Source organism: Crotalus tigris, unplaced genomic scaffold (genome assembly GCF_016545835.1).
Source record: "Crotalus tigris isolate CLP2741 ecotype Arizona unplaced genomic scaffold, ASM1654583v1 scf7180000020062.1902635, whole genome shotgun sequence".
In the NCBI taxonomy this organism is placed as follows: Eukaryota; Metazoa; Chordata; class Lepidosauria; order Squamata; family Viperidae; genus Crotalus; species Crotalus tigris.
The window spans coordinates 227,632-253,317 of NW_024097841.1; the positions used below are offsets into that span (position 1 = coordinate 227,632).

The 25,686-nt window shown below is 42.5% G+C and overlaps 1 protein-coding gene across 1 annotated transcript in view; it reads left to right on the forward strand.

Annotated features, from left to right (window-relative positions):
* AR (androgen receptor) overlaps nt 1-25,686 on the forward strand; it is a 209,445-nt gene that overhangs the window by 95,851 nt on the left and 87,908 nt on the right. The window lies entirely within an intron of this gene.

Consider the following 25,686-nt stretch of genomic DNA (forward strand, 5'->3'; position numbering starts at 1 on the left):
CATCTACTGGTTTTTATGATATCATTTAGCAAAGAAGCACTTCTTGGCCGAGCAGCCGATGCACTTGTGATTGGATGTCAGCCGTGTTCCCTCTGATATATTTTCCTTTCAATCATTAGGGAGGTTTCTGTGCTTCAGTTCTGGCACAACATTTGTAACTGTGCCTCAGATACTTACCCAAAATCTGTTGGAACCATTGAGATGGATTTGCTAAAAGCTAAAAGCTCGTTAAGTTTCTGTATTTCTGGACACATCACAGATTGTGAGCATGTCAGTGGCCTCTCATTTCAAACATCTGGGAGAACTATACCAGACTTGCCTCTTTGGCTGTCACAGAAGTTTATTGATTTATTTACTTAGCCTGCTTCTCCCCAGTGAAGTGGCAGAGGCCAGAGAAGGATCCTTCTGCGAGATTGGTGGAGTGGCCTTGGCAGAGAGTAGCAGGGCCCCAGAGTAAAACGTGGACCATCTCAAGTAGCTAAAGACAGAGGACAGTCCGAACAGTGGTGCTTTTTTCTTCATCTAGCTTGGAGATTAAAAGTAATAATAACACAATTATCCCAGCCATATAAAAAAGACTCCAAACACGATCCAAGTCCAGCCCTTAATGGAACATGAGATTTACTTATTCTCTATATCACCTGCAAACAAGACCTCTTTAGTTTCCTATGTTTGCTGCTCCCAGCAGGTCTTCCTTCTTCTTTTTTGCTCCTCTATCTCCCTTTATTTAATCAGACATCTCTTTGCTGGGATCTTGTCTTCTATTAAAATCTTTCCTTACTTGTCTCACAATGTGAGCAACAAAATTTTCTGTTTGAAAATCAGGCCTGTGTTATTTTGTTCTTAACAGTTTAGTCTCTTCTCTGGGAACAGGAAAAGTGACGCTGGTGATGATTCCACCTTTTGGACTCTAGGCTATATTGTGCATCATTTGGCTCTGATATTATAGTGGATGTGGGCCAGATCCAGTGATTCTCCAAGAGTAACCAGGAATCTCCAGTTCTTCTAAAAGCCTTTTATTCTGTATTAGCATAAAGCAGAATAAATATCTCCCATATTTTGGAAATAGGGGGGATGGAAGAATAGATTATTTGACTTTAAAAATGCTTTCTTCTTATGATGTCTTTGAGAGGGAAACCAAACTGGATTTATAAACCATTTCCTAATGACTTTCTCTTCATCTCCTACGTAATTAACAAATACTTGTACTGTTCAATCTCCAGTGCTCTTGCTTTGCAAAATTATTTCAGCCCTTTGGATGTCATTCCCTCCCTCTGCCAAAAAAAGACATAAGAACAAAAAAGGCATAATTGGTTTGGAAATGTTACATGGGAGGATTTCAGAAGAGAATTAAGAGTAAGCAGTGAGGGAAGACCCTCTGGTTAATTCGCAGATGGAAGGAAGAGCTTAGAACATTATCAGAGTTGGAAGGGACCATGGAGGTCTTCTAGTCCAACCCCCTGCTCAAGCAGGAGACAAATGGCTGTCCAGTCCCTTCTTAAAAACCTCTTTGAACTTTGAACGGTCACTAAATGAACTGTTGTAAGTCGAGAATGACCTGCAACAGAGTTGGAAGGGACCTTGCAGGTCTTCTAATCCAACTTTCTGCTCAAGCAGGAGACCTTGTACCATTCCAGGTAAGTGGCTGTCCAGTCTCTTCTTAAACGGCTCCAGTGATGAAGCACCCCCAATTTCTGAAGGCAAGATGTTCCACTGATTAATTGTTCTCACTGTCAAGAAATTTCTCCTTAGTTCTAGGTTGCTTTTCTCCTTGGTTAGTTTACATCTGTTGCTTCTTGTTCTGATTTCTGTTGCTTTGGGAAATAGCTTGATGCCCTCTTCTTTGGGGCAGCCCCTCAAATATTGGAACATTATTACCCAGTCCTTCTTTTTACTAGACTAGTCATACCCAATTCCTGTAACTGTTTTTCATATGTTTAGCCATCAGTCCCCTAATCATATTTGTTGCTCTTCTCTGCATTCTTTCCAGAGTCTCAACATCTTTTTTATATTGTGGTGACCAAAACTGGATGCAGTATTTCAAGTGTGGTCTTAGCAAGGCATTGTAAAGTGGTACTAATATATCACATGATCTTGATTCTATCCCTCTGATAATGCAACATAGGAATTTATTGGCTTTTGGGGTGGCTGTTGCATACTGCTGGCTCAGATTTAAGTGATCATCCATTAGGACTCCAAGTTCCCTCTCACAGTTACTGCTTAGAATAGAATAGAGCTGGAAGGGACCTTGGAGGTCTTCTAGTCCAGCCCCTGCTCAAGCAAGAGAACCTATACCATCTCAGACAAGTGACTGTCTAGCCTCTTTTTAAAAATCTCCAGTGATGGAGTGCTTACAATTTCTGGGGGCAAGCCGTTCCACTGGTTAATTGTCCTCACTGCCAGGAAGGTTCTCCTTAATTCCAGGTTGCTTCTCTCTTTGATCAGTTTCCAACCATTGTTTCTTGTCCTGCCCTCTGGTGCTTTGGAGAATAATTTGACCCCCTCTTCTTTGTTGCAGCCCCTCAAATACTGGAATACTGCTATCATGTGTCCCCTATTTCTTCTTTTCTTTGGACTACCAAACCCAAGTCCCGAAGCTGTTCTTCGTATGTTTTAGTCTCCAGGCCTTTGATCATCTCACTTGCTCTTCTCTGAATTTTTTCCAAACTCTGAACATCTTTTTTGTAATATGGGGACAAAATTGGCTGCGGTATTCCAGGTGTGGTTTACTATGGTTTTCTAAAGTGGTACTAATACTTCACGTGATCTTGATTTTATGCCTCTGTTTATACAACCCAGGACTGTATTAGCTTTTTTGGTTGCTGCTGCACACTGCTGGCTCATGGTCAAGTGATGGTCCACTAGGACTCCAAAGTCCCTCTCACAGTTATTGTTTTTAAGCCAGGTCTCGCCTAATCTATACTTGTACCTCCTTTGATTTTTCCTGCATAAATGTAAAACTTTGCTTCTCTCCACATTGAAACTCATTTTGTTGGATAGGGCCCATTGTTCTAGTCTGTCAAAATCTTTTTGGATCCTGAGTTTGTCTTCTGGGGTGTTAGTTACTCCTGCCAGTTTAGTGTCATCTGCAAATTTGATGAGTTCCCCTTCAATTCCCTCATCTAAGTCATTTATGAAAATATTGAAGAGTACTGGGCCTAAGACCGAACCTTGTAGTACCTCACTGTTTACTTCTCTCCATGTGGATGCAGTGTCATTGAGGACTACGCATTGAGTACGGTTTGTCAGCCAGCTACAGAGCCATCTGATGGTGACGTTGTCTATTCCACCCTTTTCTACCTTACCAAGCAGTAGATTGTGGTCTACTTTATCAAGTGCCTTACTGAAATCTTAAGTATACTATGTCCACAGCAATTCTCTGGTCTGCTACTTTAGTTTATACAACCCAGGATTGTATAACCTTTTTTGGCTGCTCCTGCACACTGCTAGCTCATAGTCAAGTGATCGTCCACTAGGACTCCAAAGTCCCTCTCACAGTTTCTGCTTTTGAGCCAGGTTTCACATAATCTGTAATCTTTAATTTTTCCGGCCTAAATGTAAAACTTTGCTTTTCTCCACATTGAAACTCATGTTGTTGGATAGGGCCCATTGTTCAAGTTTGTCAAGATCTTTTTGGATCCTGAGCTTGTCTTCTGGGGTGCTGGCTATTCCTGCCAGTTTAGTGTCATCTGCAAATTTGATGAGATCCCCTTCTATTCCCTCATCTAAGTCATTAATGAAGATACTGCCCTGGGCCTAAGACAACCTTGTGGTACCCCACTGCTTCATATGTGTGAATGTATCAGGACCACAGACACTGAAAAAGACTTGAATGAAGTGTGTCAGCCTCAAATGACCACAGCACCAGTTTCCTGAAAAATCCTGAAAGACAATGAGCTGCTTCTATAGGCTGTACTCATATGAGACCTGAAGTATCTCTTCCAAATAATTTTCAAGGTTTGCATATGTCTAGAGATATACTTCTTCGGATGTCTGACCAGAACTTCATATGTGTCTGAAAAAATGTTAAATGTTAAATTGAAGGCCTTGGAAAAAATACATTATCTTCAAATGTTAGCTTTACTGAAATTGATTTGGATGGCAGTGATAGCATTTTCAGGGTGGTGTATCTATTTTTCAAATGGTAGTAATAGATATTACTCAGAAAATACCTGTGCATGGACTGAATGCTGACTCTCCAGCTTTTATTTGTGTCACCACCTCCACCCTTCCTTGCCTCAAAGACATGGAGTTGCACATTGTATTGTCAAAGCATTTGATAAGCCTAATTTGGGCCTTTTATAGGATTCAAGAGGAAATTTGGCAGTTTTCCTGGGGATCTGGCAGGTAGTTTGACTGAGGCCTTAGTTAACCACCTGGAATAGGTGTGTCTCAAGAGCCTTGGATTGGTGTCTCCCCGATTGCCAGTCCTTGGGGCTCTCTGGTTTTGTGAGGAGGTCCAGGAAATGAAAGAAAGAAAAGGCCACTTAGAGTGCTGGTGGAGAAAGATGATGAGAGACTTGACTGAATACTAGCAGGAGCCCACATAAAGGATTATATCAAGGCACTCTTATTATACTCAGATGCTACAGAGGTCAAGAATAAATATTATTTATAGACAAGCCTCAATGTGCCCTCTTCCTGAACTTCATTTGATGAGAGGCAGCATGCCTTCTCTGTCCTAGGGCCTGCCCACTGGAATCGCACCTCCCAGAAGTTTGAGTGGCCTCAGTACTGTCATCCTTTAGACTGGCCTTGAATCCCTGGCTCTTTCCCTGGGCAGTGAGTGAGGGACCTACGTGCTTTTCATGAGCTGGGTATACAAGGCCTTGGGTTAACACCTTCTTTTTCTTTTTTCTTGGATTTGTAAGTTCTGTACTGTCATAGTCCTTAGTGAGAGACTGCCTGCGTGCAGGTTCTCTCTGTCCTTCCCTGGAAAGAATTGGGCACCCTGAGTCCGGCATCGCCAGGCAGTGGAATAGGGACTGGAAGTTGGAAGACCTTTTAGACCTGCTATTTTCAGCATACAACTAAGTATAGGCCTGCCTATATTTAGCTGCTGGAGAGATAACTTTAATCTGTCTGAATGTCTCCTTGGGTTGTTGTTCATTCTGTTTTTTTAAGACTTCAGAAATAATCATGAAGAAAATTCTTCTCCATCTTGTAACTGGGAGGAAAAGCTGTATGGTTTTCATTGAGGAGCAAAGTAGTAAAAAGTTGTTGTATTGGACAAGAGAACATAAATAACAGGCAGTGCAGGTTCAAAGGAGCTTATCTTGGGACTCATAAATCTTTTTTCCACACGTCTGGTGTGCCTTATACAGCCATGGAGTGGAATCCTCCCCTCCCTTGTATGCCAGCGTACAGGTCCCTGAAATAGTGCAGAAAAAAAACACGTGTCTTAAAACAGAATCAGAAGAAAATCTTGTATCGCAGAATCAGTGGCGGGGTCCTTCTGCTTCCATAAGTGTCTTGAGAGAAGGAATGCCTAGCAAGCACTCCGATTGCCGGCTGCAGCTCCACATCTTAGGGAAGCCACATATCCAAGGAAGAGACAGAGCTTAGAGCCTGCTTTGTATGCAAACCCTCCCAAGTGGGATCTTTGCCATCTGTACGTGAGCTTGGAAAGAGCCCAGCCTCACATCCTGCCAGCCAATATAGAAAACTGAGTTTGGATGGACCAAAGTCTGAGTTGGTAGGAAGATGTTTCCTATAAATCTGTTCTGGAAACCTTTTCCTGATGGAAAAGTTGTCAAAGTCAGGAAACAGATTTTACCAATAAGGGCAGATGGGTACCCACAGCTTATAGGATGGCAGACTTTTTTCATACCAGGAGGTATACCTGGGGACGCCCTTGAACAGCATCCAGATGCTTCAGCTGGTGCAGAATGTGGGCCTCTGTGCCATGAGCTGCGTTGTTTGCCAGGCTGCCTCTGGGCCCATTTCGAGGTGCTGATTTTGACCTTGAAAGCCCTTTGTGACATGGGGCCGGGTTGTTTGAGGGGCTGCTTCTCCTGAATGTCATCCGCTTGTTCCCTCAGATCTGGCAAGAGAGAGATGCTACAGGGCCCACCTCTCAGGGAAGCACTCTTGGCAGGCCCAGGCCTTCTCTGCCATGGCACCTGCCTTCTGGAACATTCCCCCCCCAAAAATGAGGTCACCTCCCTCCCCTCTTATTTTCTGGAAGTCCTTCAAGACCTGGCTGTGTCATCAGGCCAGGGGCTCTCAGGAGACTGGTGAGATCTTGAGGTGGCTCCATTGCTGGCAAATCTCTTGTGTATGATTTCTTTTTTAAAATGAAAATGACTGTGTTTAACATGTTTATGGTTTTTATATTTTTTTGCTATATGCCGTCTGGAGTCACTTCTTGTGATATGTGCATCTATATAAATTTAATAAATAGGCAATGTTAAGCAGCTGTTTGTTATGCAAAAGTCTCCCGTTCAGTCATTGACAATTGACCATGCTATTTCTCCGTGTGTCTTTGTCTTCTGATCGTTTCTTGATTGTGGGTCATTTTCGTTATCTTCTTTGGCACACACTGCAAACATTGTAAATTAAACGGAGGTAACCAGCTGCCTTCAGACAATCTTCTCTAACACCCTATCATGGTGCTTAGGCCAAGGCATACTTGGAAAGGGAGGACTGCGCTGGTTTCACTTAAACTGTGCCTACCTCTGCTGTGTGGCATTGATTTCAGTTGGACTTCCATTTGCAGAGCCTGGGGTGCAACCCCATTTTTTTAGACAAAAGTACTGAGCCAGCGTTCTATCTGTACCCTTATTTGAAGGGCAGAGAAGCAGGCAGGTTCATTTTATGGCACTCCCATTTAATGCCAAGCTTTCAAGAGATCCAGCACTAAATCTGGCTGGTCATGTTTAACAAAATTTTGTGGAGTAGAGATTTCTTGCAAAGGCACAATTGGGTATCAAGCTATGAAACCTGCTGCCTTTAGGACCGCTGCCTGCTTCTAGCTTGCCTACAGAGTGGGAGGCGAGAGACTGGGGAGAAGTTTGGATCCACAGGTTTCCTTATCATGGTGAGAGCTGAAGAGTTGTTGTTTCTTCGGGAGATGCATTGGACAATGTGATCTGAACTGTCAGAGAGGGGAGGAGAAGATTTGTTCTTTTAATTAGCTGCTTCCCACCCTTTCTTCAGCGCTAGCGTTCACCTTAATCCTACTGGTTTGTTGTTGCTCAGTAAAGCATACATTAGAGAAGGCAATGACTCTGATGTTTTTCTTAGTTGGGCTTTTCAGCCGGAGCGTGACATTGGGATCCTAACAGTTATGCTGAAAAGGCATCAGCCTCTTCCCAGGTTCCTGTTCCCAGAGTCATCTTACAGAGTGTCCAGAGAAAAGCTGAAAAGCTGAATAGCTACCAGATGATCAGGTGCAATACTACTACTACTACTACTACTACTACTACTACTACTACTACCACCACTACTACCACCACCACCACTACTGTAAAGGGAATAATAAAAATCATGGCTTCATTCTTTCCATTCCTGTAGAACAAGTTCAGTTTAATCATGTAAGGACCTGTCCCAACTGGTTCCTCAGGAAAGTAAAACTCTTGACTTCTTTGACATTAATCAAAAGAACTTTTGTGGAGGGAAAGTGGATGCAAAAAAGTCAGGCGGAATCCCGCCCAAAGCAATTCTTCCATTTCTCCAAACCCAGCCTCCCCCCCCCCATCAGTCCACCGGCAGCCAATGTGATGCAGCAAGGTTGTTTTGAAAACGCTGAGATGCTGGGTAGGTAACAGGTCACTCTCAGGGCAGGACAGCCTTGGAATCAGGCTGGAACTGTCTGGGGAAGGAGTCTGCTCCATCTCCGAAGACAATCCCGCTCTCTAATTCCCAGTGGTTACAGCAAAAGGGAAAGCATGTGAAGAATGCCAGCAACCTTCCTCCCCACCCCTCCAACCGAATGGCAGGACACCAGCATGGTGGATCTGTCAGTCAGTCACAATGTGTGCAGTCTTGTGAGCCCAAAGTTTTCATCGACTGCAAATACTTTGTTTTCTCATGCACTGTGACAGTGGCTCAGAGTAAAAGCCATGCAATTGTGGAGTGGAAATGGTATTGCATATTGGATTTATTACTATCTTGGATATAGTAAAAGTGCAGTATATTAAGGATTTATGTATATATACATGCATGCAAGTGCTAAGTTCTTAGGGCAAGCTGCAGATTTCATCATTCAGTTGATCAAAAATGAGTGTTTTCTCTGCTGTGATGATAACCAAATCTATTGGTTACCTAGAGAACAGACTATGAGGCGGATTAAAGTTGAGCCCAAATGTGCTACATCAGCAGAGGGCACATGGGTAAATGTGTTATAGAAGCACACAATGTACGCAAGTAACTGCGATTTGCCTAATCACCCTCCCCCACAAAAGCATTACAAACACTCTTCACACATCATCCACTATCAAAGTCAATGCTGTTGGCCAATCGAAGGTTCTCTGAAAGGAATTGACCATTAAGCCCATGTTTCTTGTGTCATTCTATCTTACAAAACTGTTGGAATTGTGGACCCTGACATCCAGCTGAGAGCCATCCTGGGTTATATAAACAGAGGTATAGAATCAAGATCACGCGAAGTATTAGTACCACTTTAGAAAACCCTAGTAAGACCACACCTGGAATATTGCAACCAATTCTGGTCACCATACTACAAAAAAGATATTGAGACTTTGGAAAAAGTTCAGAGAAGAGCAACTAAGATGATCAAAGGTCTGGAGACTAAAACATATGAAGAACAGCTGCAAGATTTGGATTTGAATTTGGCTAGTCTAAAGAAAAGAAGAAACAGGGGCAACATGATAGCAATATTCCAGTATTTGATGGGCTGCCATAAAGAAGAGGGGATCAAACTATTTTCCAAAGCACCAGAGGACAAGACAAGAAACAATGGTTGGAAACTGATCAAAGAGAGAAGCAACCAAGAATTAAGGAGAAACTTCCTAACAGTGAGGACAATTAACCAGTGGAACAGCTTGCCTTCAGAAATCATGAGTGCTCCATCACTGGAGGTTTTTAAGAAGAGACTGAACAGTCATTTTTCTGAGATAGTATAGGTTCTCCTTCTTGAGCAGAGCACTGGACTAGAAGACCTCCAAGGTCCCTTCCAACTTCTATTCTATTCTATTCTATTCTATTCTATTCTATTCTATTCTATTCTATTCTATTCTATTCTATTCTCAAAAGAGTGAAAGTGTGGGCATTGCTTGTTTCCTGCATGATCAAATTGAAAGCATATTCTCAAGAGGGATTGAAGAATGCAACCTCAAGACCTGTAGCGTATTTCTCAAAGGAAGTAGTAACATCTGCCATATTTATGGGCAACAAATGAATGCATTTACAAAGCATTAGCAGAGTCTGGGCACTCTAGGAAACAGGCCTCCCTAGGAAACAGACAGTTCACATACTTGAGTGGAAATTTGAAATCTATTTTTATTGGTTTGTACTGTACAAATAATGCCAAATATCTGAAGACTGCCCTCCTTGGATCCTTAGGGAAAGTGGGAATTCTTATCTTCTACTAATTCATTTTTAGGATACTCTAGTGTTGCTTCCCTATCTATATTGATTCTGTAAATATTTATCTTCCAAGTTGATATATCCATGCAGGAAGGCCTAGAAATATTTAGGAACTTGATCAGTATTTTCTAGCTAGAGAATGTAAAATTATTTACAGTTTGATCTATAATAAATTTAATCTTCCCAAAAGGATCTCATTTGTAAAACAACTGAGCCAAAATCCTGAGCTCCAGGGCAGGGGTCATAGCAATTAAGAATTCCTAGTTCTCTCAGCGGTGCAGAACCGTTTTTCTGCAGCACTGTAATGTGAGCTTACAAATCTCTGTAAGGAACTAGACATGTTTGAGGATCTACAGCTGCTAACCTCACTCTTGCCAGTCTGGGAGGTCTGTGGTCGAGCATTGCATATTTGGGTGAGCTGTCCAGAATTCTTCAGCCACTTCTACAAATACACAGCTGCTGTTTGGGAATACATGTAGAGACTCGAGTTTACATTTTTCTTTCTTTCTGTACCTTCCTTTCTTTAACTTTAATTATTTTTCATTAGTCGTGGCATTTTTAAACTTCTAATAAAAGTATTATTTAAAAAAATAAAAGACTTCATTGCCTCTATTTCCATTTCCTATATCTTTAAGATGTTGTTGTAACTGCTTATTGTCTCTTCCAACAGCTCTCTGCAATGGGATTTTTCTTCTTCTTAGCTTTGGCTTCTCTTCTTGGCAATTTGCACCGTTTGTTTTAGCAGGTTGTTTTTTTGTGATTCTTTTTGTTCACATTAATCTTTAATAATTTAAGTTCATTCTGTAATTGTTCTGGTCATCAGTGAAGGGCAGAATTTCAAAGTGATTCTTGATGTTCTTCTTGAAAATGGTGGGTATATTGTGGAAACTGAGTAGCTTTCTTCTTATTTAACTTAATTTGAAACTTGAGCAGTTCATGTTTTATTCCACAGTTAGCACTTGCCTATGTCTTCGATACTATAATTTAGTTCCTCTGCCTCCTTTTAGTAATAATAATTTTAATTTGGTTGCTATATGTCTGGTGATATCCATGTACAGAGGCATTTTGGTTATTTGAAGAGAGTGATAGCTATGAAGAAATCATTGGAGTAGCAGAAATTGATAAGTCAGCCTCCTGCTTCATTTTGCTTTCCTATGCCAAAAAATCCAACTCTATTTTCTTCTTCCATGTTTCTAACTTTAATATTTCAGCCTCCAATCACAAAGGGCACATCTTGCTTGCATAGTTTGTTGATTCAAACCGATCTTGATCTTTAAACTCATCACCCTCCTCTTCTGCATTAGTGGCTGCAGCATAAACTTGAATGATTACCCTATGAAAGGGATGTCATCGGTGGTTTTATAGCCAAATCCTGTTGGTGCTTCCTAAATAGTTCTCAGCATTTCTTGCATCTGCAGAATGTCACACAGGTGCCCTGTTCAGGGTCATCCTTGGGAAGGAGGGCTCAGAAGACTCTCTTCAGGGCTACCTGGAAGAGTTTGTGCAACGCCCCATGGATAAAATCGCTTTGGTTCATTCTCGGTTGGAGTCCAAGCATAGTGCAACTCCAGGCAATGGACTTACTCTGTTATCTAGGAGCAATTTGATCCTGTTGGACCTGAAGAGGTGGACATTCTTTGGCTGACGGGATCTGCAGCATGCCTACTCTATGTATTCTGGTGGGATGGGTAGAGACTCTTAAAAAAAATGCAATCCCTTAGGTATCCTAGTCCCAAACAATGTAGGGCTTTATAGGTAACCACCAGCATTTTGAATTGCACCCCAAAACACACTGGTAGCCAGTGCAGCTCATGCAGGAGTGGTGTTACCTACTCCTAGTGGTATCTTATGACTATCACTTGTTGGTTGTATCTTATGATTTATGATTGTAACATATTATTTATGATTTATCACTTTATTGCTTGCATGTATACTGAGAGCTTATACACCAGAGACAAATTTATTGTGTGTTCAATCAACTTGCCCAATATAGAACAATCAATGAGGTGTCAGTTCAATAACCACTTTTAAATATTAACTCACTTTTAAGAGAGAACAATTAATCAATAGAACAGCTTGCCTCCAGAAATAGTGGGTGCCTCATTACTGGAGGTTTTCAAGAAGAGACTTGGGAGCCATTTGGCTGAAATGGTATAGAGTCTCCTGTTTGAGCAGGGGGTTGGACTAGAAGACCTCCAAGGTCCTCTCCAGCCTTATTATTTTATGGTTTATGTTCACTAGAAGCATATTGTTTCCAGACTTTCTCCTGAAGGCTAGAGTTGTAGAGTATTTGTTTTCTTGATTGCATATCCTACATTACCGAATAACAGTTCAGAGTCAATTAGGTTTTTAATTTTTTTTAAACTGATCAATTGGTATACAGCAAAAGTAAATAAAATTACACACTACAATCTGAAGCATACTGGATGACTGAAAAGACATATCTAAACGGGCCTGTTTTTACAGCTTTCTTAGCTCCTGGAAGGAGAATAAGGATACCAGTAGGTCTTTGTGGGAATGTTCATTTTTATACCTCTCATCTTTTTTTCTACATACTTTCCAATCTATGTGGCCAGAGCTCACACGTCCCTGCATGAATCTAGCTTCTAGATTCTAGGAAAGCATGTCAAATAACAGGTCAAGAGGATTCTCCCCTGACTGTAGAATCCCTTCTCATTAAAATGTCTCTACTAGAATTTCCAGTTTTATTGGGCACACAAACGGGAGAAAATCTGGGTTGATAATAATGGCCGTAGCAGTGGCTGCCTTTGGTTAGGTGCAGCTTCTGTCTTGAACAACATTTCTGTTGAAGTTTATAGTTTGAAGTCTGAATGCACAAAATATTTCAATAGTTCAAGGTTCTAAGAAGCAACCCTTCAACACAAGAATTTGAACGTACTCCCATCTTTTCAGTACCTGGCATTAAAGAGATCAAACCAGAAGTTGTGGTGCTCTAAAAGGTACCCCAAAACTTTCATCTTCACATATCTCTACATTTGGAGCAGTCAAATATGTAGGGGAGGATGGAATTGTTCGGTTGAATGAAAGTTGTCCTGTTTGCCTCCGAAGGCATGGAATGAGGTTAGAAGAAGAAAAGCCGGGAGCTAAGGTAATAATGGGTGTGTTCTCACAACATACCTTAAAGGGCTTATTGGTTTGGGTGCAGCCACCAAAAATACCTAATATCTGTGGAATTAGATCAGACTTTCCGTGCTCTGTTTGGAGATGGAAACTAGCATCTCCTACCTTCTGCTGCTGTCCCAAGCAACTGTCTCATCTTCTCTTTGAATCCTCCCAAAACTTTTCAAGTCACACTTACTGTATCATGACTTGGATTCAAACAACAATGAGCTGAGCAAGACTAGCTCTTCAAGTTGATCTGTAGATATCCATGCATTTACATAATACCTTTGCATAATAGCATTGGCATAATAGTGTTCTCAATCAACTTGACAATGGGTTGTCGTGCTTCTTCTTGCTTAGACTTCTATAAACATGATTTTAGACCCAGATTCTCTTCAGTCACACAAGACTTGCCTAGAAGAGATGCCATGGTGCTTGCTGAAAGGGAGATGCCTTCCACATACCTAAGGTAACCTTAGGGATCTCACCGTAATCTAAAGTCCATGACAGAAAATGCTCTAATATTCCTGAATGGCATGCCCATCAAGTCTTTAGAAGCTCCCCATGCACAGTGCTGCAAACTCATTGCAGATGCCGTACTGACTATGTACTTCAAATATTTTCCCAGCTCTGTCTTTCACTATCTTGAAATTTAATGACAGCTTATAAATGGACCTTGAGGAATACCAGACTAATTTCCTTTCTTCATAAGATGCCATATTGAGGCGAACCCACTCTTATGAGAACAGTAGGGAATACAGTTTGTCATCTGTGTTAGAAAAGTACCAATTCTCCTTTGAAGAGATGGATCTCTGACCAAAAATTGTGACACGACCAGAAGACACTTTTGCATTGAGTGTGGGCTCACAAATCATTAGTCCCATTTGCCATGGATAGATATTGCTCAGAGTCTGATCAACTATGGAAGTATTTGGTTTCATTCTTAGGTCTGCTTTCATCCTGACACAGATCACCAAGGATATGGGTTGGCCTTTACGTCCCTCTCATATGGAAATGTCCTCTCCTATTTTTTTTTCCCCAGGATGTTCTTTGTCAGCTGCTGGTCTCTTCCAGCTGAATCTTCCTGAACAAATCAATCAACCACAATATATAGCTACTGCATGTGGAGACCAGACAGGAGCCATTTGTTTGCCACTCTCTTAAATTACATTCCCTGAAGGATGCCATTTATTCCCTAACACAGCTGATGCCAGGCCTTTAGTGGCTGTCATGACTAAGGTGAACTCACTGTCTCCTGCTTTCTAGCCTGGTGCCATACCCACTAGACCAAGCTGGCTCTAATGTGCTCCCCACAGCTGTCCCGGAAGGGAAATACAGAAAAACCCCACATGAAACCCAATGCTGCCCTTGTGATATGGGTGCCATAGAAACCACAGCCCGTGTTCTTCTCTACTGCCAGTACTACAGGGACATTCTCCCCCAGTTGATTCTCCCTCTTTTATTTAAATCTCCGGGGCATTCTACGCTGTTAAATAATCGAGAAAAAATTATTTATCTAAAAGCAGCAAAAAGTTTGCTATATTATGTGTAAGCTTCGCCCACAAATCATTGTCAATAGTTCTTGTTGCTCAGGGATAGTTTGTGTTGTTCATTGTATGGATTGTATTTTTACTGGCCAACAATTGAAATAAAGTTCTGTCTGTCCTCTTCCCTGTGACAGCCCTTCAAGTATTGGAAGACTGCTATCATGTCTCCCTTCAGTCTTCTCTTTATTAAGCTAGACATACCTAGTATCAGGCATAAGCAACTGCAGCCAGACGTAAATAGTTAAAGTAAGCAACTGTACCTAAATTGTTCTCTGCCTATTTTACAAGAATTTCCCCAGATTGCTTCTCTTCCCTGGGAAATGACCAGATAAGACTTTATGAATCTTGGGGGAGGTCAAGTTTATGCCTCTTATGCCTGAGCAAGGATTCTAAGCTAAGCTCACACCTGACTCTCCCCTTCTTTCCAGCCTAGCTAGAAGTTTCCAAAAACCTAGTTCCTTTAGCCATTCTTCAGTGGAGTTCACCTCCAGCCCTCTAATCATCTTCTTTTGTCTTCTCTGCGCTCTTTCTAGAGCCTCAGTATCTTCTTTGTATTGTGTTGACCAGAACTCAGTGCAGTTTGCCAAATGTGTCTCACCAATGCTGTATAGAATGGCACTATTGCTTCTCTTGATCTTGATATTATCCCTCTGTTGATGTAGTCCAGGACTGCATTGGCTTCTTTGGCAGTTGCAACACACTGCTGGCTCATCCCTAAGCAGTGGTTTATTAGGACACTTAGATCCCTCTCACAGGAGTGACTTGGTAGTCATTGTATTTAATTAGAACTACAGTTCAGGTCTTCCATCAGCCATTTGGTGACTTTGAGCCAATCATTTGACCTCATATAGTGGTTGTGCTATGGGAGTAAAATAAGAAAAGCCACTTTGAGCTGCTAGAGAAAGAGTAAAATATGAATCAGACAAAAATATCATCATCATCATCATCAATCATCTTGTCATTACCCAATACCTGGCAGTGCCTGAACTATCCTTGGATGTAGTAGGCATGTTTTGATTTGAAACTCTCCCACCCTAAGCCATACCCTGTTATTAGTGCTTACAGAATTCATGTCAGAATAATTTGCTGGGTGGAGGATGTTATTATGCCAAATTTATTGATAAACTATAATAGCAATTTCAGTTGGGTAATAGATATTGTTTGTACTCTAGTGCATTGAATGTTCATCTTTGTTCTCAGGAAAGACTAAGCTGGCTTCCTGTTCCCCTTTCACTTACTCCTGAGTTTAATTGTGATATCAGCTAATGAGCCATGATTGAAATAATTGCAATAATTACATTTGATTTTAGATTTTTTTTAAGATAACCTTTATTGTCATTTTTTACTGTAGGCACAATGGCACACATTAAAAATGAAATTTAGTTGCTTGCTCTCAAAGTGTACACATACATAACACACATTTAAGCATACTATATACAACATGTGGATAGACCTACACCCTTATATATAAGTATAACTATTAATCACAGCCCATCTTGAATACATAATAGAAGGAGGAAGCTTTAGAGTTCACAAGGTTAATATTGTGTGGCACAAAACTGTGACTGAAGCAGCATCTTCAAAGATTTTCAGAACACCTTCACCAGTGCCAGATGCAACTGAACTGAACCTGTGGGAATGGGAGACCAGAGAATTTTTTTTAAATGGCAGTTTCTGCAATTGCAATTATATTTTGGAATTGCAATTACAAAAAAATGCAGATGTTTTATTTCAGCATCTCCAAATTTGACTTCCAAGTATGCTAAAAGAAATAAACTAATTGCACGTGACAGAATGTAAAAGCAGGGCTTTAAACATCATAAATAAGAACTCGAAATCACCTAGTTTAATTGAGAACATTCTGGAATTCAGAAGAGGGAAATCTGAACTCTAAAATTTAGGCAAAAGATAATTGTTTAATTGAGATACATAGTTCTGAGTAAAAATGGGGGAGCATGTATCAATCCAAATGGGACTCCCGAGACCAACCTCACAGGCAGTTGATGGCAATTACAGAGTTCCTTCTGTGGAGGAATTGCTTTCCGTTGACTTTCAGGCCTGTGGCTTGGTTTCCGGGTGTCCTGACACTGTAACAATTCATACAAATCTCTAGAATTCCCTGGCAATCCATTATGTAGCAATTGATTCGCTGAACTTTGGGAGTCCAATTTCCTGTCACAGAAAATGCCTTTGTGGAAATGGAGGCTCGGAAACTTCGAGGGAGGGCACCTGAAATTTGGAATAACATCTCCTTCCCACCAGAATCCAACCTGCCCCTAAAATGGAGCTTTTTCAGAAAGCTGTTAATGTATGAATTGATATCATCTGTTACTCTCTTCTGCATGTTAGCATCCATCTTTTATTTTACTGCATTTTATTATTTACTTTTGATGGATGTTGTAAATTGTTGAGCCTCCTCTTGCAACAAGGATAAATCTAATACATACACATAAACATACACACACATGAAATAAAACTTTGATTTACCAGACCTCAGTGCAACATACTACATTGCAATTTGTATCATTGGTCTTTATGCAAATGATGTGATTTGTGCCATAACAGCATTCTACAAATAATGTAGATCATGCCATTGCCATCAATTTATATCATTGTGCGATGCACTGGTTTTTTCTACCAGTTGATGCTTCCAAATACTCTTCAAGGGAGCCCCACATAAAGTGCATTATAGTAGTCCAGTCTGGAAGTTACAAGGACATGAGTGCCTATGAGCAGGATCTCCCAGTCCAGAAACAGTTCTCCCTAACCTCACTGCTACCCATGAGTCCAGAAGATCCCTCTCAATTGTTCATTAGGAACACTGTAGGAACAATGCTATCACATCCAGAACCAAAGCTCTCTACTCTCTGGAACCAGGAGATCCAAAATCCCAGAAAACGCTTGGTCTTCCTTGGATTGAGCTGAAGCCTGGTGCACCCCACCCAGGCTCCCACAGCTTCCACAGCATCACTCAGATGGCTTAGGGTAGAAATAGAAAGCTGGTGTCGTCAGCATATGATACCTCATGCCTCACCCCAAACCATTGGAAACCTCACCCAGTGGTTTCATGCAGATGTTCAAGAGGAAGGAAGGTCATACCAAGCCATGAAAGTATACACAAGTGTATCACAACATACATAGTAGCATTTATCTTCAGCCATATCCACAAAACATTAAATCTATCGGAAAGCATGGCATATTCCACACAAAGATGCAGAGAAGAAAAAGGAGTATCAGGCCACATATATGAACTGGATCAGCTCTAATTACTATCATTTCAGTTTTATTAGCTATAAAAATGTTGTTAAAAAAAGGGAAAAGGCAGTAAATAGACTCAGAGTGTCCTTATTTGAAGTCTATTGAAGGTGACATAGTAAAAATTAGTAAATTTATAGATTAATTTATAGATTAAATATTTACAAATAAACGTAAATGAAATGTAAAATTATGAGTGTATAATTCAAATTTATTTAATTTATTAATCAATCAGCTTTGGGAAAAGCTGTCTGCTTCGGTTGAAACATTCTTCATCGCACAACTTTGTTAGATAACGTCTCCCTAGGAACAGACGGTTCACTTTCATTCCACAGCCTCTCTCTAACTTTAGGAATTCGCCACCCTCCTCCCGTCACTCTTTGGCAAAGCTGCAAGCATAAGCAGGTACAGGCAACTATGGAGTCAAGTCAGGTTTGACAGTTGGACTTCTAGATACAAAAATTTGTCTTTCTGGCAACCTCTCAAATACTGGAAGACTGCTGTCATGTCCCCCCTAGTCCTTCTTTTCTCTAGACTGGCCATACCCAGTTCCTACAACTGTTCTTCATAAGTTTTAGTCTCCAGGCCTTTAATCGTCTTAGTTGCTCTTCTTTACACTTTTCCAAAATCTCAACATCTTTTTTGTAATGCGTATTACAAAACTGGATGCAGAATTCCAGGTGTGGTCTTACCAAGGCCTTATAAAACGATACTAATACTTCACGTGATTTTGATTCTATACGTCTGTTTATCCAATCAAGGATTGTATTAGCTTTTTTGGCTGCTGCCGCATGCTGCTGGCTCATGTTTAAGTGATCATCCACTAGGACTCCAAAGTCCCTCTCGCAGTTACTGTTTTTGAGTAGAGGTTTCACCTAACCTGTACTTGTACCTTTGGTTTTTTCTTCCCTAGGTGTAAAACCTTGCTTTTCTCCACATTAAATATCAGCCGAGGTGGCGCAGCAGTTAGAGTGCAGCACTGCAGGCCACTTTAGCTGACTGTGTTCAGCAGGTCAGCAGTTCAAATCCCACCGGCTCAAGGTTGACTCAGCCTTCCATCCTTCCGAGGCAGGTAAAATGAGGACCCAGATTGTTGGGGGCAATGTAAATATATATATACATTGCTTAATGGTGTACACCGCTTAGAGAGTGCTTGCACTTAAAGCGGTATATAAGTCTCATAAAATAAATAAATAAATAATAAATGATTCTGTTGGACAGGGCCCATTGTTCAAATCTGTCAAGATCTTTTTGGATCCTGAACTTGTCTTCTGGGGTATTGGCTATTCCTGCCAGTTTAGTGTCACCTGCAAATTTGGTCGCCAAGAAAACTTTGGTTTCCTGGATCATGGACTGCATTTCCTACATGAAGGACTCTTGGCAAGGGATGGGATGCACCTCACTAAAACAGGGAAAAATATACTCAGAAAAAGTCTGGCCCAGCTCATCAGGAGGGCTTTAAACTAAAATTGAGGGGGAAGGGTGACCAATCTCTAGAACCCAAAAACAATCACAAATCCCAAGAAAACAAAACAAACAATGAGGTAGGCAGTGATGAGAAAAAAGAAAAACTCAAACAACCATCAGGAGATGTGGGAAACATACCCACGGACGGGCATGAAGGTCTTAAATGCTTATATACAAATGCTCAACGCTTGGGGAACAAACAGGGCAAACTAGAAGCAATAGTACACGATGGAAGGTATGACGTAGTTGGCATTACAAAAACCTGGTAGGACGAAACCCATGAATGGAATGGACTGAATGAATGGATACAAATTGTTCAAAAGAAACAGGTCTACCAAAAGAGGAGGGGGAGGGGGACCCACTCGTTTTGTGAGGCAGGGAGGTGTTTCCATGCAACTAGGTACTCCACCATGATTGGAGGTGGTGGTGGTGGGGGGGAATTTTTGGCCGTAAAGGTGACTGATGCTCTCTTTTCAGCAAGCTGCAATGAAAAATTGGGTGTATTTGCCTGAGATTTTTGGGTAATTCTAATTCTACTGTTACTGGGTTTATGATTCTTTTAATTGGAAAAGGCCCTATATATTTTGGTCCAAGTTTTTTACAGGGCTGTAGGGACTTTAAGTATTTTGTAGATAAGTACACCATTTCTCCTATAATGAATGGTGTAGGCTCAACTCTTTTTTATCGGCTTGTGCTTAGTATGCCTGCCTAGCTTCATCTAGTGCTTTTCTAACTATTGGCCAGGTGTCTTGTAATTGTTCCATCCATTCTTTCAGTGATGGGATTGTTGGTTCGTTTGGGGTTAATTCTGGCATGGGGTTGAAACTTTGACCGTTGGCTATTTGAAAAGGAGTGTAACCTATGCTGGAGTGGACTGCATTATTGTAGGCAACTTCTGCAAAAGGGAGTAAGTCGTCCAATTATTTTGCTGGAAATTCAAAAAACATCTCAAATATTGCTCAAGTACTGAGTTCATTTTTTCAGCCCCCCCATTCCCCTGAGGGTGGTGGCTGGATGTCAGTCCCTGAGTGGTTCCTAAAAGGGATAAAAAATTCCTTCCAAAATGCAGACGTAATTTGCACTCCCCTATCAGAGATGATGCGTTGGGGTGCCCCGTGCAATCTGTAAATGTGCTGGACGAAAAGTTTTGCTAAGGCTTTTGCAGTGGGAATCTTTTGGCAAGGGATAACGTGCACCTGTTTGGAAAACAAGTCCGTGACCGTCCGGACAACAGTATTCCCATTGCTTTCTGGCAATTCCACTATAAAATCCACGGCTATTTCCCTCCAGGGGGCTGAGGGATTTGCCACTGTTTGTAATAGTCCTGGCGATTTTCCTTGCAACCTCTTTGCAGTAGCACATTTTGGGCAGCTTGCTACATAACTTTCTATGTCCTTTTTAATTGATGGCCACCAAAATTGCCGTTTAATTAAGTGTAAAGTTTTTACAAATCCAAAATGCCCTGCTGATTTTGTGTCATGGCAAAGCTGCATGAAAGTGACTCTTTGGGTTGTTGGTATATATAACTTTTCCCCTACCCAAGGCAACCCGTCTCTCATTGTGCACACATTTTTGTTTTTCTGGAACCATTCATCTGTTTCCAAACTTTTCCGGAATTCAATTCCAGTTTGGCTGTCCAGTTGTGCTTTTAATTTAGCTTGGGTTCTTGTGGTTACTGGTGTTCTTTCTCCCTGGTAAATGTTTGAGCTTAAATTGGAACTGGTGAAAATGCTGGGACCAGCGGGCTTGTTTGGGATTGAGTTTCCTGGGCGCTTTCAGGGCTTCCAAATTGTTAGTGAGGGGCAAGGCTATCTGGGCAAATGAGGGGATGAATTGGCGGTAAAAGTTTGCAAAGCCCAGGAAACTTTGTAGGGCCCTATAATCCACGGATAAGCGTAAAGAGCCATCCTTTTTCTCTCTAAAAAGGACCGGGGCAGCCACTTTAGGCTTGGCTGGCTCAATGAAACCTCTCTGTAGGTTTTTTTTTATGAATCTTTCCATTTCCTTCTCCTCCTTTGGGCTCATATGGAGTATAATCTGGGCTTCGGGAGTTTCGCCCCTGGCTTGAATTCAATGGCAAAGTCTGTGGGTCGGTGGGGGGGAGCTCATCCGCCCTCTCCTCACTGAAAACTTCAGCAAGGTCTCTGTATTCCTCTGTATTTCTGTTAGTCCCTTTTCCTCTCCCATGGATGCTTTTTCTATTCTTGATTCTGGTAGCTCCACTTGGGATTTTAACGCCATAGAGTCCCCCTTTGGGAATTTGATTTCTGTCGTCCTCCAATTTACCCAGGGATTCCATTTTTTCAACCATTCCATCCCTAGGATCATTGGGCATTCCATGCCTGGGGTCACCACAAACATTATGTCCTCCTCATGTTTGCCCAGGGAGAAGTGTATTGGTAGAGTGGCTAGGGTAGCTGGCACCCCCCCTGCTATGGATCCATCTAACTGGCCAAATGAGATTGGTTGTTCCAGTCTCCTCGACAGAATGCCCAGATTCCCTACTAGTGTCGGGCTAATGAGGCAGCGGGTGCAGCCAGAGTCTATTAAGGCTTTCACCTTCACAACTTCGGGCATGGGGGGAATTAATGTAGTCACTGTCTTGAGGATGGGTGCGATGCGTCCACTTACCAGGGGTTCGCCCTCCGAGTGTCATCTGAGGCGTCCACTGGCCCTGCGGTGTAGGCTGGAGTTCTTTCCCCCTGATGAGCAGAGGTGGGGGGTTCCGCAATTTCCATCATTCTCATGGCAGTTTCTTTTGGCTTAGTCGAAGACTTTCCAGATTTGCTGATTGGGGATCTGTCTGGGTTGTGCTGGGGGGCTTTGGAGCGGCATTCTACAGCTCGATGCCCTTCACTTCCGCACTTGAAACACCCCATTTGCTTCTTGACTGTAGCCAATGGTTACACTGGTTCGTGTGTCAACTCAGGCGGGGAGCGGCTCCATTGTTTTCTTCAGCGGTGTCTCTTCAATATGTCGATCTCTGCTTCCTCTGCCAAGACGTACCATTCCTCAAGTTGGTGTGGGTCCCCTCGGGGCAGGCAAGCGTCATATAGGTCATAATTTAGTCCGTCTTTGAAATGGCTAAGGAGGATGTCGTCTGGCCAGTTCAGTTTGCTGGCAATGGCCTGGAATTCTTGTGTATATTCAGCCACCGGGCGTTTGCCTTGCCTCATCGTTTTTATCCTTTCGCGGGCTTTGCGATCAGCCAGGGGGTCTTCAAATCACCTTCTCAGAGAGGACATGAAACGGTTGAAGTCGTTGAGTTCTGGGGCATTGGAGTCGTGCAAGTTCACCACCCAATCTGCAGCTGGTCCATCCAGGGCAGATTGCATGATCCAGATGTGGGCTTTGTCGCTGGGGATGTCCCGCCCATATTCCTCCATGTAGCTGAGGACTTGGGTTAGGAAAAACCCCAAGCGTGTTGGCTCCCCTTTGAATTTCACTTCCAATGGCGGACGTCTTGGAATGGATCGGTGCCTCCGTTGGTGGTGGTAGTGTCTTCCGTCCAGATCGCCATCTGTGGTTCGGTAGGGGGTGGGAACTACTGGATCAGCAGATGTCCCTGGGGCTGCAGGTTCCACTTCCCCCTTGGTGTCTCTCCCTTTGCGGCTCCAGGAGCTGGGGCGGCCGTAGGGCTCAGGATTCTCCTCTCCTAGGGAGCTGAGAGTTCTCTTCATCAGGTCAATAGCTTTCTCTAGGATCCAGTCTGAGTACGGTGCCCAGCTTTCTCCCTCTTCACTTGCGTGCAGGGATTTCTCCATCTCCTGCTTCCATTCTGGTTGCTTGGCCCCCCGTCTCAGGGTAACCTTTCTTGATTCCTTTCCCCACTCGCTTTTCTTTCCAACGCCCATTGACCAGTGAGGCTTGTGGTCCTGTGTCTCCACCCCTTCTTCTCCTGAGGAATCTGACCTCTCGGATCCCAACATCTGGCAAGGTTCCAGTTGGGGCAGCGGCTCTCTTTCCAGTGAGTTTTCCCCCTTTCTTGTTCTATTGTCTGACATGGTAATTTTTTGCAAAATCCCTCGGCAAGGGTCTCCCTTCCAGGTGGATTAATTTTGCAAGTCCTGTCTAATGTAAGGACCCACCCCACTTTGCATCTTAAGAAGACAGAACTCTTGGAATAATTCTTCCAACAGGCATCCTTTATTAAGAAAAAGTGGTTGTAGGCGTTCTATACAGGACTTGGGGTCCAAGCTCTCCCATTCAAGGTTTTAAGGGGTTCCCCAGTAGCCCCACCCAATCACCCCCTTCTTCCAGCGACAGTCTCAGGCATTACACTCCCACCCCCTTTTCCTTACTGCCGGCTGGATGGAGACTTCAGAGAGAACTACATGAAAGGTAATAGCCCCATTCTTATGGTTAGTCCTTTTGGCGATATCCACATTCAGTCGCTTTAAGTGTACTGAAGGAAGTGAGGGCCATAAAGCCCCTTTGTTCACCCCCTTCCCTTCACCATATGGCAGAATCCAGGGAAGGCAGAAATGGGGTTTTCTATAGTTGATAACTAGAGATGAAATATAATTGGATTCTAACAGTAGGGAGGACACTCCAGAGGAAATAAAAGCTTTTCACAATTTGTATATTTTACAAGATCATCAGAGTCTTCATCAGTTTAATTCAGAGTGCTTAGAATCCCTGAGAATAGTGATTGCTGAAGAAGATATAGTATTTCTCCCCACAAATGTAAACTTTCACTTGATTCTCCTCAGCTGTCTTGAGATTTTCTTGCATAGCCCCAACAAGGACATTGTGCAGCACACATTTGAAAATCATGATCATTGATCCTGGTGCTCTGCTCTCTGTGGATAAACTATAGTCTCATATCAATAGTTTCCATTGATTTTGCTGCAAACAATTATCTGTTACTTTTCTTTATTTACTTTTCACTTTAACTCAAAATCCTTAGAGGTAATAGTAGTACCAATCATACAATATTATATTCTTAATATTTTCATTTGGTTCTATTAATTGAGTTGTAAAGTACTGTGTGTGCCTGTCCTGTGGAACCCCCAGTAGCCCCTTATCTTGTCAATCTTACTCTTTTACTGGAACTTGAAGGAGTTCCTACAAAGGAGGGGGAATGTGAGGTAAAAGCCCCCCTGAGCTGTCAGAATCTTTATTAAGGGAAAATACGCGGAGTCCAGAGAACTTCCTTTTCAGGGAGCAAAGTTGAGAAAAGGCAATATTAGCAGACTAATTTGAGAATAGTATTAATTGAAGGTGGAATAGCGGGGCGGGGGAGGAAAGAGTATTTTGGAAAAGAAACAGAGGAAAATACATCTTCTAAAAATTATCAGATAAAATAAAAATGTTTCCAGAGTGTTGGAAAAATGTTTTTTTATTTTGTACCGGGTTCTGCTGTTTGGGGACAGATGGCTGGGGAGTTCCCAGCTGTTTGTGTGTAGGGTATAAAACAAAAAGAGGCAATGTTGGGGGTTGCAGGAGTATGAATGGAAAACAAAAAGCAGAGACTGGAAAAGAATGTTAAAGTACTTTGATCAGGTAGAAGAAAAAGAAGAAGGGTTGAATCTCATCACAAATGCATGGATAAAGAGGAAATGGGATTATTTATTAAATTTATCGACCACTCATCTTACCCCAAGGTAACTTTGGGCAGTTTGCAATATTAAAAAGATAAAATTTTACATAATCTATTTAGGAACTAAATAATGAAAATATAAATATTGAGCCCTAATTAAAAAATGGGGAGGAAGAGCGTAGGGTGAGAAGGGGGGAGTTGGGATCTGTTATTCTATCAACCACCCCAGTAAACCCCTCCATTGGAGCCCCAAGCCAATTGGCCAAGTCAAGTCTTTACGCTCTTGCGGGAGGTCAAAGGGTTGGAGCTGACCTCACTCCAAGGGCCAAGATGTTCCAAAGGGCAGGTGCAATGGCAGAGAAAGGTCTTCTCCTGACCCCCCCAGCTGGAATACCCTGGCCAGCAGGGCCCACTGCATGCCTCCTCTGCCAGCACAGGTGGGGGGCAGGGCCAATTCCAGTGGGTTGAGAGGGTTCCTCAAGTAGCCTGAACCCATGTCATGAAGGGCTTTAAAGATGATTACCAACACCTTGAATTGTACCAGAAGCAAACCAGCAGCCCGCAGAGAAGTGGTATTACATGGGGCACCCTTGGAGCCCCCCAAACTGCCTGTGCTGCCACATGCTGCACCAGCTGTTGCTTCTGAATGCTTTTCAAGGGTAGCCCCATGTAGAGTGCATTGCAGTAGTCCAACTGTGAGATGACTAGGGCTTGAATGACTGAGGGCAGGGATCCTGATCCAGGAGAGGCCACAACCAACACACAACCCAAAGTTGTGCAAAGGCTTTCCTAGCTATTGACTTCAAGCAGGAGTTGCAAATCCAGGAGAAGCCCCAAGTTGTAGACCAGATCCATCTGGGGCAATGCCACCCCATCCAGAAGAAAGATGTCAAAGTCTCTTGGGTTCCATGCACCCAAAGCCATTCAGTCTTGCCAGGACTCAGTTGAAGTCTGTTGCTCCCCACCCAGGCCCCTCAGCCTCCAGGCACTTCCAGAGGGTCCCACCAGCATCCCTTGGCTCACCAGGATTGGAAATACAGAGTTGAGTCTAGTCCGCATACTGAAGATAACCCAACCCGTGGTGACTATTTATCTCATCCAGCAGTCCACAGAGTTGTTAAAAAGGAGGAGAGAGAAAATACGGAGCCCTGCGACACCCCACAAGGTAGTGGCCAGACCTCACACCCCTATTAACACCAATTG